The following is a 15,887-nucleotide window of genomic DNA, read 5'->3' on the forward strand; positions in this document are numbered from 1 at the left end:
GCCAAAGCAGCGCTGGAATGGCTTCAGAACAAGAATGTGAAAATCCTTGAGTTGCCCAGCCAAAGCCCAGACATGAATCCCATCAAAAATATGTGGAAAGAATTGAAGATCGCTGTTCACAGCTGCTCCCCAACTAATTTAAGCGAAAAGGAAGAATGGGGAAAAATCCTCAAATCCAGATGCGCAAAGCTGATACAGACATAACCAAGACAACTCAAAGCCGATACAGACATACCCAAGACAACTCAAAGCCGATACAGACATACCCAAGACAACTCAAAGCCGATACAGACATACCCAAGACAACTCAAAGCCGATACAGACATACCCAAGACAACTCAAAGCCGATACAGACATACCCAAGACAACTCAAAGCCGATACAGACATACCCAAGACAACTCAAAGCCGATACAGACATACCCAAGACAACTCAAAGCCGATACAGACATACCCAAGACAACTCAAAGCCGATACAGACATACCCAAGACAACAACGATACAGACATACCCAAGACAACTCAAAGCCGATACAGACATACCCAAGACAACTCAAAGCCGATACAGACATACCCAAGACAACTCAAAGCCGATACAGACATACCCAAGACAACTCAAAGCTGATACAGACATACCCAAGACAACTCAAAGCTGATACAGACATACCCAAGACAACTCGAAGCTGATACAGACATACCCAAGACAACTCGAAGCTGATACAGACATACCCAAGACAACTCGAAGCTGATACAGACATACCCAAGACAACTCAAAGCTGATACAGACATACCCAAGACAACTCAAAGCTGACACAGACATACCCAAGACAACTCGAAGCTGATACAGACATACCCAAGACAACTCGAAGCTGATACAGACATACCCAAGACAACTCAAAGCTGATACAGACATACCCAAGACAACTCAAAGCCGATACAGACATACCCAAGACAACTCGAAGCTGATACAGACATACCCAAGACAACTCGAAGCTGATACAGACATACCCAAGACAACTCGAAGCTGATACAGACATACCCAAGACAACTCGAAGCTGATACAGACATACCCAAGACAACTCGAAGCTGATACAGACATACCCAAGTCAACTCGAAGCTGATACAGACATACCCAAGACAACTCGAAGCTGATACAGACATACCCAAGACAACTCAAAGCTGATACAGACATACCCAAGACAACTCAAAGCTGATACAGACATACCCAAGACAACTCAAAGCTGTAATCACCCCCCAAAGCTGCTTCTACAATGTATTGACTCAGCAGTGTGCATTTCTACTATGTCAATTAGATATTTCTGTATTTCATATTTTTTTGTATGTCATTTTGTCATCATGGGGTACTGTGTGGATTTAAAAAAATCTATTTTAAATTGAGGCTGTAACACAACAAAATGTAGAATAAGTCAAGGGGTATGAATACTTTCTGAAGGCGCTGTGTGTTGTTGACTAGGGGGTTAACATTTCAAATGCTTTATATCTTACTGCTCCCTGCTTTTAATATTATGTCATGACCAAGCCCCTTGTTGATTCTCTGCATGTTAGCTGGAAAGCAAGGCAGTGCTGCTTTGAACCCCCCCCTACCCCCCCAGAGGGAGAGGAAGAGGGAACGGAGGAAGAAGAGGGAGAGGAGGGGGAAGAGGGAGAGCACACCTGTGTGTGTGGCCTTGTTGAGGTCAGTCTCCCCTTATAGCACTGCACCACTCTAATCACAGCCATCTGCAGCCCAGCTTACAGTGCCTCTTTCCACCCTCTGAACAAGAGGAATTACTTAGAGCTACTCAATGACAACAACGTCTCCATAGACCAAAAGCAAAATAGACCAACGAAAACAACGTCTCCATAAACTAACAGCAACATAGACCAATGTCACCTCTTTAGAGAGTGTGCAGTACCTCAAGGACTTTGTGAAATCAGGGTCTCAATATCCCCCAGATACGTAGCTGCCCAGTCTCAATATCCCCCAGGTACCTAGCTGCCCGGTCTCAATATCTCCCCAGGTACCTAGCTGCCCGGTCTAGATATCTCCCCAGGTACCTAGCTGCCCGGTCTCAATATCTCCCCTGGGTACCTAGCTGCCCGGTCTCAATATCTCCCCAGGTACCTAGCTGCCTGGTCTCAATATCTCCCCGGGTACCTAGCTGCCTGGTCTCAATATCTCCCCGGGTACCTAGCTGCCTGGTCTCAATATCTCCCCGGGTACCTAGCTGCCTGGTCTCAATATCTCCCCGGGTACCTAGCTGCCTGGTCTCAATATCTCCCCGGGTACCTAGCTGCCTGGTCTCAATATCTCCCCAGGTACCTAGTTTCCTAGTCTCAATATCTCCCCGGGTACCTAGCTGCCTGGTCTCAATATCTCCCCAGGTACCTAGCTGCCTGGTCTCAATATCTCCCCAGGTACCTAGCTGCCCAGTCTCAATATCTCCTCAGGTACCTAGCTGCCCGGTCTCAATATCTCATCGGGTACCTAGCTGCCTGGTCTCAATATCTCCCCAGGTACCTAGCTGCCCGGTCTCAATATCTCCTCAGGTACCTAGCTGCCCGGTCTCAATATCTCCCCGGGTACCTAGCTGCCCGGTCTCAATATCTCCCCAGGTACCTAGCTGCCTTGTCTCAATATCCCACAGGTACCTAGTTTCCTAGTCTCAATATCTCCCTGGGTACCTAGCTGCCTGGTCTCAATATCTCCCCAGGTACCTAGCTGCCTGGTCTCAATATCTCCCCAGGTACCTAGCTGCCTGGTCTCAATATCTCACAGGTACCTAGTTTCCTAGTCTCAATATCTCACTGGGTACCTAGCTGCCTGGTCTCAATATCCCATAGGTACCTAGTTTCCTAGTCTCAATATCTCCCTGGGTACCTAGCTGCCTGGTCTCAATATCCCACAGGTACCTAGTTTCCTAGTCTCAATATCTCCCTGGGTACCTAGCTGCCTGGTCTCAATATCCCAAAGGTACCTAGTTTCCTAGTCTCAATATCTCCCTGGGTACCTAGCTGCCTGTATGTACTGGTGGTTGAGCAGCACTTTTTACCACAGTAAAGGATAAAGCCTCCATTCAAGGCACTATGTAAAAGTAGAGAGAAAAATAAATGCTGTAGCTACCTTGCTTCCAAACCAAGGTGCAGAAAACTGAAGATGGAGACATGTTTAACCTTTAAGTTGCTGAATGCAGGGCATAAGTATTCAGACCACTTGACCTTTTCCACATTTTGTTACGTTACAGCCTTGTTCTAAAATGGATTAACCCCCCCCACCCCTCAACAATCTACAGACAATACCCTATAATGGCAAAGCAAAAATAGGTTTTTAGAAATATTTGCTAGTTTGTTGAAAATAAAAACCTGACATATGATATTTACATAAGTATTCAGACCTGTTACTCAGTACTTTGTTGAAGCTCCCTTGGTAGCGATTACAGCATTGAGTTTTCTTGGGTATGATGCTACAAGCTTGGCACACCTGTATTTGGTGAGTTTTGGGCAGATCCTCTCAAGCTCTGTAAGGTTGGATGGGGAGCGTCATTGCACAGCTATTTTCAGGTTAACCTTCACCCCAGTCTGAAGTCCTCCCTGTACTTTCCTCTGTTCATCCTTCCCTCGATCCTGACTAGTCTCCCAGTCCCTGCCGCTGCCACCACCATGCTTCACTGTGGGGATGGTACCAGGTTTCCTCCACGCTTCGCATTCAGGCCAAAGATTTCAATCTTGGTTTTATCAGACCAGAGAATTTTGTTTCTCATGGTCTGAGAGTCCTTTAAGTGCCTTTTGGCAAACTCCAAGCGGGCTGTGATGTGCCTTTTACTGAAGAGTGGCTTCCATCTGGCCACTCTACCATAAAGGCTTGATTAGTGGAGTGCTGCAGAGATGGTTGTCCTTCAGGAAGGTTCTCCTATCTACACAGAGGAACTCTGGAGCTCTGGTCACCTCCCTGACCAAGGCCCTTCTCTCCCGATTGCTCAGTTTGGCCAGGCGGTCAGCTTTAGGAAGAGTCTTGGTGGTTCCAAACTTCTTCCATCTGAGAATGATGGAGGCCACTGTGTTCTTAGGGACATTCAATGCTGCAGACATTTTTTGGCACCTTCCCCAGATCTGTGCCTCGACACAATCCTGTCTCTGAGCTCTACGGACAATTCTTTCGACTTCATGGCCTGGTTTTTGCTCTGACATGCACTGTCAATTGTGGGACCTTATATAGACAGGTGTGTGCCTTTCCATATCATGTCCAATAAATTGAATTTACCACAGGTGGACTCCAATCAAGTTGTAGAAACATCTCAATGTTGATCAACGATAAGAGGATGCACCTGAGACAGTGGTAACCCGTCATTCACGCAGAGCCATGAACCAAAACATTTTTTTTGGGGGGGTTTGCCTATTTTGTGGGGTTGCCTATTTTGGGGGGTTGCCTATTTTGCTTGTTATTTTGGCATTAATATGTGTCACAGTTTGCAAACAATGTAAAAAAAAAAAACATGTACGTAATTGAGTTAATAATGCCATGAACAAACATGGTTTCTTTTTTGCTTTCTCGAGTAAGGCAGCTCCAACATTCAAGTGTTTCAGCCTAGCTCAGTGCTTTCTGTGGTGGTGGTGCAAGTCAGCAGAAAAATATAGAGCATTGTGCCTATTAGGCTCAGTTTTCTGTCATGATTGGCTCAGTTTCCTGTCACTCATGGGACAGTACGTCATCCCCAATTCAAAGTTTAGAGCTCAAAAATGTTAGCCCCTTGGGTTCTGCCATAGAGTTATATTATAAGTACCCATCCAAGAAGGCTCAAGGTCATTGTCCACAGATATAACGTGAATTGATGTCACTCTATCTACAGTAGCTTTGTTTCGACTGGATGTCATAAGGTGAATGCACCAATTTGTAAGTCGCTCTGGATAAGAGCGTCTGCTAAATGACTTAAATGTAAATGTAATCATACATTCAAAATCTAGCAGTCATCACCATGAATCAAGTCGACAATCAAATCCTTTTCAATCCTTGTCATATGAAGAGAAATTAGAGATTAAACGTCTCCGTGCACATCAGCCATTGGATTTAAACACTACACAACAAGTTGGAAATCGCAAATTCAACAATGAGTGGTTTGGAAAGGAATCAGTGGCTATCTGTGAGTTCAAGACAACTGGGAACTTGGGAAAACTGAGCTACGAATGGGAAAATACGTTTTGAATGGTCATTCAATTTGTAATTGTAAATACGGCATTTTTCTCTTTGATGACAAACTTTGCCCACGAAGGACCGCCGCGACACATTCCTGTCCATGCACATCACAACAACGTGAGTCCAAAAATGTTTTATGCTGCTCCATAAATTATGTAGGATGTCAGAGAGATATGTATACTGTAGCTAAGAAAGTAATATGATTAAATATTAATATTAAGTAAGCTGTTAGTAGCCCATGTGCCTCACGCTAATAATTTGGTCTATTTTCACCAACGCGGTATTGTAAACACATCGTTCGTGGCCGGTGTGTGCTTGTTTGCCTATAACTGGTTTTAGAGAAATGTAATCAATGAATATTGTAAGAGCTTTCATTGTCCGTTTACATGTAAGAACGGCCAATGTTCTGAATACTGTCGCTGTACATTTCAAAAGTGCTGAACAAATAGCTATATTGACTACGTCCGTCCTAGCTCGCTCATTAATCTCACAATTGAAATTGCACATGGCCTCTTGTCCGCTTGTCGTCCCCTTATGCCAGTGTCGGTTCTAGTATGGCTCCCTGGGAGAACCCCCCCCCACCATTCTGCACTAACTGTAATTTTTATTCAGACATTTGGAACGAAACAAATAAATAATCATAACATTTAAAACTATATAAAACTAAAAATATATACAAAAAAATAAGACTAAGAACTATCAAAAAAATGTAACAGACGAATAGAAACAAATTGTAGTATATAAATACAAATTAAAAAAGAGAATGTAATTATTACACTATTACCCTATTGCTAACATAAAACACACAAATAAAAAAATAAAATTTGTCACAAATCCTATATCACACAAATAGAAAAATGTCAAATGTATAGAGGTTCAGAAATGTTGTGAAATACCACAGTTACAAATAGAAATCAAATGGACATCAGAAATAGAGGAAGGACTTAAAACAAACTAAATATAACTATTGTAAAAGAGATTGTGTCTGTAAAATGTGTATAGTAGGTATAAACTGAAGGTAGAAGCCTAAGTGTTGTTGTTTATTAGTTCACTCCAGTTGGGGGAAGGGTGGTAGGGTTTGCGGGGAATAATAAAGGTATATTTAAAAAAAAGTGTGTATATCTATATATGTATGTGTATGTATATATGTGTATATGTATGCATATGTGTATGTATATGGATATATATATTTACCCAAAAAAGATAAGGGGGATTGGAAATGATGCAGACAATTACGTTGATGGAAGTAACAATATTTCCGCAATATTAAGCTGATCCACCCTACACCCCTTTTTTTAAATACACAAATACAATAACACACTTATAAAGAAGAGAACCTGATTATTACACTATTGCACTTCAAACGAGAAACACAACTGCCATCTGAACCCTGAACTTTCTTGCCTTCCTTGATGCAAAGTAATCAATTACATCATCTTAAGAAATCTGCCCAGCATTTGCATTGTTAATACGGATGACAGCAAGGCCACTAAGGCGTTCCTGTGACGTGGTGGACCTTTGAAAAGCTCCTCTCTGCTTCAGCTACGGTCACTGGAAGAGTCAGACATATTCTGAGAGCAGTCCACAAATTTGTAAACATTTCTGAGAGCTCCCTTTCGTGTATAAATATCAGCAGCTTAAGCAGGATCATGGTCTTCGATGGCAAGTCCGGCAACTTCTTTAGTTCCTGTGCAGTGTAGAGGTCGACCGATTAATCAGAATTTTTATTTGTATTTTTTTTAACCTTTATTTAATATTTATTTAACTAGGCAACTCAGTTAAGAATACATTCTTATTTTCAATGACGGCCTAGGAATGGTGGGTTAACTGCCTTGTTCAGGGGCAGAACGACAGATTTTCACCTTGTCAGCTCGGGGGATTCAATCTTGCAACCTTACAGTTAACTAGTCCAACGCTCTAACCACCTGCCTCTCATTGCACTCCACGAGGAGACTGCCTGTTATGCGAATGCAGTAAGCCAAGGTAAGTTGCTAGCTAGCATTAAACTTATCTTATAAAAAACAATCAATCAATCAATCATAATCACTAGTTAACTACACATGGTTGATGATATTACTAGTTTATCTAGCGTGTCCTGCATTGCATACAATCAATGCAGTGCGTATCGTTGCGCCAGAGTACCTGGCCAGGTCGCAATTGTAAATGAGAACTTGTTCTCAACTTGCCTACCTGGTTAAATAAAGGTGAAAAATAATAATAATATTAAAACATGAACATTAATGCTTTTCTTGAAGGTTGAAAGCACTCCAAACTTCTCCCCCACATTGTCCTATGTGCAAAATCTTTCCTGAAGGGCTGAGGTTGCAGCATCAACAATGACATTGAAAAATGTCACCTCCAGCTTCTTCAGGGCATCACTCAAAGGCTCATCAAATGATTCATATGAAAAGTGGCCACTTTGAGGACCTCAACCTTTTCTGTTACAGAACGGCCTCTATATTCATACCCTCGCAAATATCCTTGGCTGACGTTTGTGCAGTCATAAAGTCTGTTGCCCTGTAGTTGCTGAGACCTCTCTGTCTTTCTGAGAAAACTGACTGCCTACATCCACATGCATACTGGGAGACTGCATCAGCTTGCTCACATGTTGGATCTGGCTCCAGATGTCATACCACACCACTGTACAGATGCTGAAGAGGTATGATCCCACCTCTGATAAGGACTGGGCCTCAATCTTTATCACAGGGTCTTTGGTTTGATCCCTCACCTCAATCAGTGCCTCTCTCACCGTGGCAGCCTGATACCTCAGTGCCTCTCACTGCTGCTGCCTGATACCTCAGTGCCTCTCTCACTGCTGCTGCCTGATACCTCAGTGCCTCTCTCACCGCTGCTGCCTGATACCTCAGTGCCTCTCACTGCTGCTGCCTGATACCTCAGTGCCTCTTCACCGTGGCAGCCTGATACCTCAGTGCCTCTCTCACTGCTGCTGCCTGATACCTCAGTGCCTCTTCACTGCTGCTGCCTGATACCTCAAGTGCCTCTCTCACTGCTGCTGCCTGATACCTCAGTGCCTCTCTCACTGCTGCTGCCTGATACCTCAGTGCCTCTCTCACCGTGGCTGCCTGATACCTCAGTGCCTCTCTCACCGTGGCAGCCTGATACCTCAGTGCCTCTCTCACCGTGGCAGCCTGATACCTCAGTGCCTCTCTCACCGTGGCAGCCTGATACCTCAGTGCCTCTCACTGCTGCTGCCTGATACCTCAGTGCCTCTCTCACCGCTGCTGCCTGATACCTCAGTGCCTCTCTCACCGTGGCTGCCTGATACCTCAGTGCCTCTCTCACCGTGGCAGCCTGATACCTCAGTCAGTGCCTCTCTCACTGCTGCTGCCTGATACCTCAGTGCCTCTCTCACCGTGGCTGCCTGATACCTCAGTGCCTCTCTCACTGCTGCTGCCTGATACCTCAGTGCCTCTCTCACTGCTGCTGCCTGATACCTCAGTGCCTCTCACTGCTGCTGCCTGATACCTCAGTGCCTCTCTCACTGCTGCTGCCTGATACCTCAGTGCCTCTCTCACTACTGCTGCCTGATACCTCAGTGCTCTCTCACTGCTGCTGTCTGATACCTCAGTGCTCTCTCACTGCTGCTGCCTGATACCTCAGTGCCTCTCTCACTACTGCTGCCTGATACCTCAGTGCCTCTCTCACTACTGCTGCCTGATACCTCAGTGCCTCTCTCACTGCTGCTGCCTGATACCTCAGTGCCTCTCTCACCACTGCTGCCTGATACCTCAGTGCCTCTCTCACCGCTGCTGCCTGATACCTCAGTGCCTCTCTCACTGCTGCTGCCTGATACCTCAGTGCCTCTCTCACCGCTGCTGCCTGATACCTCAGTGCCTCTCTCACCGCTGCTGCCTGATACCTCAGTGCCTCTCTCACCGCTGCTGCCTGATACCTCAGTGCCTCTCTCACTGCTGCTGCCTGATACCTCAGTGCCTCTCTCACCGCTGCTGCCTGATACCTCAGTGCCTCTCTCACTGCTGCTGCCTGATACCTCAGTGCCTCTCTCACTGCTGCTGCCTGATACCTCAGTGCCTCTCTCACCACTGCTGCCTGATACCTCAGTGCCTCTCTCACCACTGCTGCCTGATACCTCAGTGCCTCTCTCACCACTGCTGCCTGATACCTCAGTGCCTCTCTCACCACTGCTGCCTGATACCTCAGTGCCTCTCTCACCACTGCTGCCTGATACCTCAGTGCCTCTCTCACCGCTGCTGCCTGATACCTCAGTGCCTCTCTCACTGCTGCTGCCTGATACCTCAAGTGCCTCTCACTGCTGCTGCCTGATACCTCAGTGCCTCTCTCACTGCTGCTGCCTGATACCTCAAGTGCCTCTCTCACCGTGGCAGCCTGATACCTCAGTGCCTCTCTCACCGTGGCAGCCTGATACCTCAGTGCCTCTCTCACCGTGGCAGCCTGATACCTCAGTGCCTCTCTCACTGCTGCTGCCTGATACCTCAGTGCCTCTCTCACTGCTGCTGCCTGATACCTCAGTGCCTCTCTCACTGCTGCTGCCTGATACCTCAGTGCCTCTCTCACCGTGGCAGCCTGATACCTCAGTGCCTCTCTCACCGTGGCAGCCTGATACCTCAGTGCCTCTCTCACTGCTGCTGCCTGATACCTCAGTGCCTCTCTCACTGCTGCTGCCTGATACCTCAGTGCCTCTCTCACTACTGCTGCCTGATACCTCAGTGCCTCTCTCACTGCTGCTGCCTGATACCTCAGTGCCTCTCACTGCTGCTGCCTGATACCTCAGTGCCTCTCTCACTTCTGCTGCCTGATACCTCAGTGCCTCTCTCACTGCTGCTGCCTGATACCTCAGTGCCTCTCTCACTACTGCTGCCTGATACCTCAGTGCCTCTCTCACTGCTGCTGTCTGATACCTCAGTGCCTCTCTCACTGCTGCTGCCTGATACCTCAGTGCCTCTCTCACTGCTGCTGCCTGATACCTCAGTGCCTCTCTCACCGCTGCTGCCTGATACCTCAGTGCCTCTCTCACCGTGGCTGCCTGATACCTCAGTGCCTCTCTCACTGCTGCTGCCTGATACCTCAGTGCCTCTCTCACTGCTGCTGCCTGATACCTCAGTGCCTCTCTCACCGTGGCTGCCTGATACCTCAGTGCCTCTCTCACCGTGGCAGCCTGATACCTCAGTGCCTCTCTCACCGTGGCAGCCTGATACCTCAGTGCCTCTCTCACTGCTGCTGCCTGATACCTCAGTGCCTCTCTCACTGCTGCTGCCTGATACCTCAGTGCCTCTCTCACCACTGCTGCCTGATACCTCAGTGCCTCTCTCACCGCTGCTGCCTGATACCTCAGTGCCTCTCTCACTGCTGCTGCCTGATACCTCAGTGCCTCTCTCACTGCTGCTGCCTGATACCTCAGTGCCTCTCTCACTGCTGCTGCCTGATACCTCAGTGCCTCTCTCACTGCTGCTGCCTGATACCTCAGTGCCTCTCTCACCGCTGCTGCCTGATACCTCAGTGCCTCTCTCACTGCTGCTGCCTGATACCTCAGTGCCTCTCTCACTGCTGCTGCCTGATACCTCAGTGCCTCTCTCACCGTGGCTGCCTGATACCTCAGTGCCTCTCTCACCGTGGCAGCCTGATACCTCAGTGCCTCTCTCACCGTGGCAGCCTGATACCTCAGTGCCTCTCTCACTGCTGCTGCCTGATACCTCAGTGCCTCTCTCACTGCTGCTGCCTGATACCTCAGTGCCTCTCTCACCACTGCTGCCTGATACCTCAGTGCCTCTCTCACTGCTGCTGCCTGATACCTCAGTGCCTCTCTCACTGCTGCTGCCTGATACCTCAGTGCCTCTCTCACTGCTGCTGCCTGATACCTCAGTGCCTCTCTCACCACTGCTGCCTGATACCTCAGTGCCTCTCTCACCACTGCTGCCTGATACCTCAGTGCCTCTCTCACCGTGGCAGCCTGATACCTCAGTGCCTCTCTCACTGCTGCTGCCTGATACCTCAGTGCCTCTCTCACTGCTGCTGCCTGATACCTCAGTGCCTCTCTCACCGTGGCAGCCTGATACCTCAGTGCCTCTCTCACTGCTGCTGCCTGATACCTCAGTGGCTCGACACTCTTAACTTTACTCTCCCAGCTTGTCTCAGTCCACATCTTCACAGTGATGTCCAATTCCTAGGAGAGGGGGTGACCTTGATAATTTATTGTTAAAACGAGAGGCTGCCTGGATCTTTAATGTATTGACCCTTGCGCCCTTCGGTCTCAACGTAGACTTTGATCTGAAGCCATTCTTGTGATTATTGTGACTTTGTCATTGTAATTGTTTGTAAACTTGTATAGTCAAATTAATCTATGATCGTATGCTATCCATTTGTTTGTATGCTGTTCTTTGTATGACATTTTAATATTTGATTATTAACCAATGATATTAGGCCACTCCTGGCCATGATTACAGACACCTGTGTCTTTTGACACTATATAAACAAGTCATCCCGCAGTGTTTGTGATTATACCCTGATGAAGACAGCTTGGCTGTCGAAACGTTGGTATTACATTTTTGTCCATCTTTTAAACATCAGACTCTGAGGCCTCATCTTCACTGTCACTTTCCAACTTTGTTGAGGATGGCTCGTTGTCAGGCTCAAAAAGCCTCAAATTTGCCCGGATGACCACCAACTTTTCAACCCTTGTATTGGCCAGCCTGTTGCGTGCTTTGGTGTGTGTGTTTTCAAACAAGGACCAGTTGCGTTCTGATGCGGCTGATGTTGGTGGGATTTGAAGGATGATTGAGGCAACAGGGGAAAGAGCCTCAGATCCACAATGTCCCTTCCACCAGGTGGCTGATGAGATATGTTGGCACGACTGCCAAGAACCATACCCTCATCCAGGCCAAGGTGGCTAGACACGGTAGTGATGACACCATAGGCCTTGTTGATCGTTGCACCAGACAGGATGCTCTTGCCAGCATAATTAGGGTCCAACATGTACCCTGCGGCATGTATGGGTTTCAGGCTGCTTACCACTCTCCCAAAATACATCATCCAGGAAGATCCTCTTAATGGGGCTGTCCATATTGGCGGACTGTGATGTGGCCATTTCTTGGAGAGACTCCTTCCCCTCCAGGGGACTGTCAAACATGATGACATCACCACCCCAACGGGTCTTGCTGGGCAGCTTCAATGTGGTGCTCTTATTCTTCTCACTTTGCTTGGGGAGGTAGATTGCTGATGACCCTTCGCATACCTAACAATTTCCTTGGCTCTCTAGTAGAGTGTATCCATGGTTTTCAGTGCCATGATATCCTTGAGGAGCAGATCAGATAGTGCCGTGGCATTTTCCTGTAAAGATTATATTTTTTTTGTAAAAAAACATCAAATCCAATTCCCTGTACAGATAAATAGTTAAGCAGTTAGATTAAACAACTCCTTTGTAAAATAAATGTTTTAAAATTAAACATGTATGAAACAGGTGAATTAACTCCTCAGTTAGCAGGCTCAAGCAAGCTAAAACCCACATGGTAGCAAAAACAAACTAGCAGAAATTGTTAACAAGTTAGAAATTATTTATACACACTTTGCTGTAGGCTACTGTTTACTAGTTAACAAAAAATCATGTATGTCACATAAAATATATTCACCCCACCCAGTATTGTAATCAAAACTTACCAGAAAGCATGTAGTCTTTGGCTCAGACAGTGTAGTAGTGTGGGTTCAATAGCATCTCATTAGTGTGCAAGATCTTGAGAATCAGCTGTACATGTGATGGAAGAATGCACTGTGCATGCAGAGGGTTGCAATTCCATTAAATTGGGGATAGTTTAACCAAAATATGCCACAAGACCTAGAATTGCCTTTATGTGTATCCCACAAAAAAAAGGTTCACTGTTATAAGCAAACTTTTTTGATGAATTTAAGCAACATTCCCCAAATTCCAGGGCTTAACTTCCAATGGAAAGTTTCCAACCTTTTGCAACCGTAAATGTAACAAAACGTGGAAAAAAGTCAAGGGGTCGTATATCTACAAAATTATGACAGGTTTCAAGAGCCCACAGTGAGTTACTGTACTGGTTGTTTTTTCTAGATTGTACATTAGACTTATACATTAGAGTTACAACATCCAGTGGCCTTCCATTGAGTTGGTTAAACAGCAGGCATCCTATTATTTATTGATATGAATAGTACAGTTTATAGTGCTGAATGAGTGGAATGACAGACTGATACAACAGACCATGGCACTCAGAACATATTTGAAGCATCCGCCAACAACACTTGGGCTTAGTTCAACAGTGGCCTGGCTCAGAAAGTACTGTGTTTGGGTTGTAGATGACAGTGGACAAACAGCGACAACAGGTTTCCAAATTCTAATAACTTTTCCCAAAACTCCCAGGATTTCCAAATGCCTTCTAGAATGCCCTTCTAGAATGCCCTCTAGAATTCCCTCTAGAATGCCCTTCTAGAATGCCCTCTAGAATTATTATTATTTATTTATTTTTTCAACCTTTATTTAACTAGGCAAGTCAGTTAAGAACAAATTCTTATTTTCAATGACGGCCTAGGAACAGTGGGTTAACTGCCTGTTCAGGGGCAGAACGACAGATTTTGTACCTTGTCAGCTCGGGGATTTGAACTTGCAACCTTTCAGTTACTAGTCCAATGCTCTAACCACTATGCCCTTCTAGAATGCCCTTCTAGAATTCCCTCTAGAATGCCCTTCTGGCCAATCCTAAATTTGTTGTTTAATTCTAATTATAAACTGGGTGGTTCAAGCCCTGAATGCTGATTGGCTTACAGGCATGGTATATCAGACCGTATACCACAGGTATGACAAAACATTTATTTTTACTGCTCTAATTACGTTGGTAACCAGTTCATAATAGCAATAATGCACCTTGGGCGTTTGTGGTATATGGCCAATAAACCACGGCTAAGGGCTGTATCTAGGCACGTCGCGTTGCATCACCCTAAGAACAACCCTTAGCCGTGGTATATTGGCCAAATACCACACCCCTTCGGAGTGTGCCACCTGTGAAGCGTTGGGCAGACCGGGCCTCATTTCTTAAATATATAGCTCTGTATTAGGGTAGCAAAATGTGTCTAACTTCCAGAAATCCCAGTTGGAATATTTCTGGAATCAGAAGGTAATAAGCAAGAAATCAAGAAATCCTCCAACCGGGAGTTTTGGTAAACCTGGGCATTCTGGGAAACCTAGTATAGAGCCATATATTTAGAACATTAGCACAGCATTGTTGAAAACTTGTTTCTGATTGGCTAGAAGGGCATTCTAAATTGGGCGTTAATATCAGATGGGATGGACATTTGGAAAATATACATTATTGGATGCCTCTGGCACCTTATTACACCAACACTTCAGAAAAATAGATACATGGCATTTTGGAATGAAACCCTTCATATGATACATGTTGCATTTAGTATGGCTAAATTTATAATTGTATATGTTGTGTTGAAAATACAATATTAATTAATTTCATTAATAGCAGACTCAAAGATCGTACTTTTTGGAGAAATGTCCTCTGGTCTTATGAAACAAAAATAGAACTGTTTGGCCATATTGACCATCGTTATGTTTGGAGGAAAAAGGGGGAGGCTTGCAAGCCAAAGAACACCATCCCAATCGTGAAGCGCGCGGGTGGCAGCATCATGTTGTGGGGGTGCTTTGTTGCAGGAGGGCTGGTGCACTTCACAAAATAGATGGCATCATGAGGCACGAAAAGTATGTGGATATATTGAATATATTGAATATATTCAATATATATATTGATATATCTCAAGACATCAGTCAGGAAGTAAAACATTGGTCACAAATGGGTCTTCCAAATTGATAATGACCCCAAGCATACTTCCTAAATTGTGGCAAAATGGCTTAAGGACAACAAAGTCAAGGTATTGGAGTGGCCATCACAATGCCCTGACCTCAATCCGATAGAAAATGTGTGGGCAGAACTGAAAAAGCACGTGCGACCAAGGAGGTCTACAAACCTGACTCAGTTACACCAGCTCTGTCAGGAGGAATGGGCCAAAATTCACCCAACTTATTGTGGGAAGCTTGTGGAAGGCAAACCGAACCATTTGACCCAAGTTAAACAATTTATAGGCAATGCTACCAAATACTAATTGAGTGTATGTAAACTTCTGACCCACTGGGAATGTGATGAAAGAAAGAAATGCTGAAATAAATAATTCTCTCTCCTATTATTCTGACATTTCACTTTCTTAAAATGAAGTGGTGATCCTAACTGACAGGGAATTTTTACTAGAATTGAATGTCAGGAATTGTGAAAACCTGAGTTTGAATGTATTTGGCTAAGGTGTATGTAAAATTCCAACTTCAACTGTATGTTTAATTCAATCATCTTCATGGGGCAGCAGGTACCCTAGTGGTTAGAGTGTTGGGCCAGGTAGACTAGTGGTTAGAGCGTTGGGCCAGTTAGACTAGTGGTTAGAGCGTTGGGCCAGGTAGACTAGTGGTTAGAGCGTTGGGCCAGGTAGACTAGTGGTTAGAGCGTTGGGCCAGGTAGACTAGTGGTTAGAGCGTTGGGCCAGGTACCCTAGTGGTTAGAGTGTTGGGCCAGGTAGACTAGTGGTTAGAGCGTTGGGCCAGGTAGACTAGTGGTTAGAGCGTTGGGCCAGGTAGACTAGTGGTTAGAGCGTTGGGCCAGGTAGACTAGTGGTTAGAGCGTTGGGCCAGGTAGAC

The 15,887-nt window shown here is 45.7% G+C and overlaps 1 long non-coding RNA gene across 8 annotated transcripts; it reads right to left on the reverse strand.

The window, feature by feature from the left end:
* Positions 1-8,903: 8,903 nt before the first annotated feature.
* On the reverse strand, positions 8,904-10,821 carry LOC127906431 (uncharacterized). Of its 8 annotated transcripts, none has more exons than XR_008061353.1 (3): positions 10,750-10,821; positions 9,597-9,629; positions 8,904-8,936 (listed from the first exon to the last, which is right to left on the reverse strand). It is a non-coding gene; the product is annotated as an uncharacterized LOC127906431 (long non-coding RNA). The 8 variants fall into 8 exon arrangements; XR_008061352.1 differs by lacking the exon at positions 9,597-9,629 and adding an exon at positions 9,762-9,794; XR_008061351.1 differs by lacking the exon at positions 10,750-10,821 and adding an exon at positions 10,288-10,359.
* Positions 10,822-15,887: the final 5,066 nt, after the last annotated feature.

The sequence above is a fragment of the Oncorhynchus keta genome, chromosome 12, assembly GCF_023373465.1.
Source record: "Oncorhynchus keta strain PuntledgeMale-10-30-2019 chromosome 12, Oket_V2, whole genome shotgun sequence".
In the NCBI taxonomy this organism is placed as follows: Eukaryota; Metazoa; Chordata; class Actinopteri; order Salmoniformes; family Salmonidae; genus Oncorhynchus; species Oncorhynchus keta.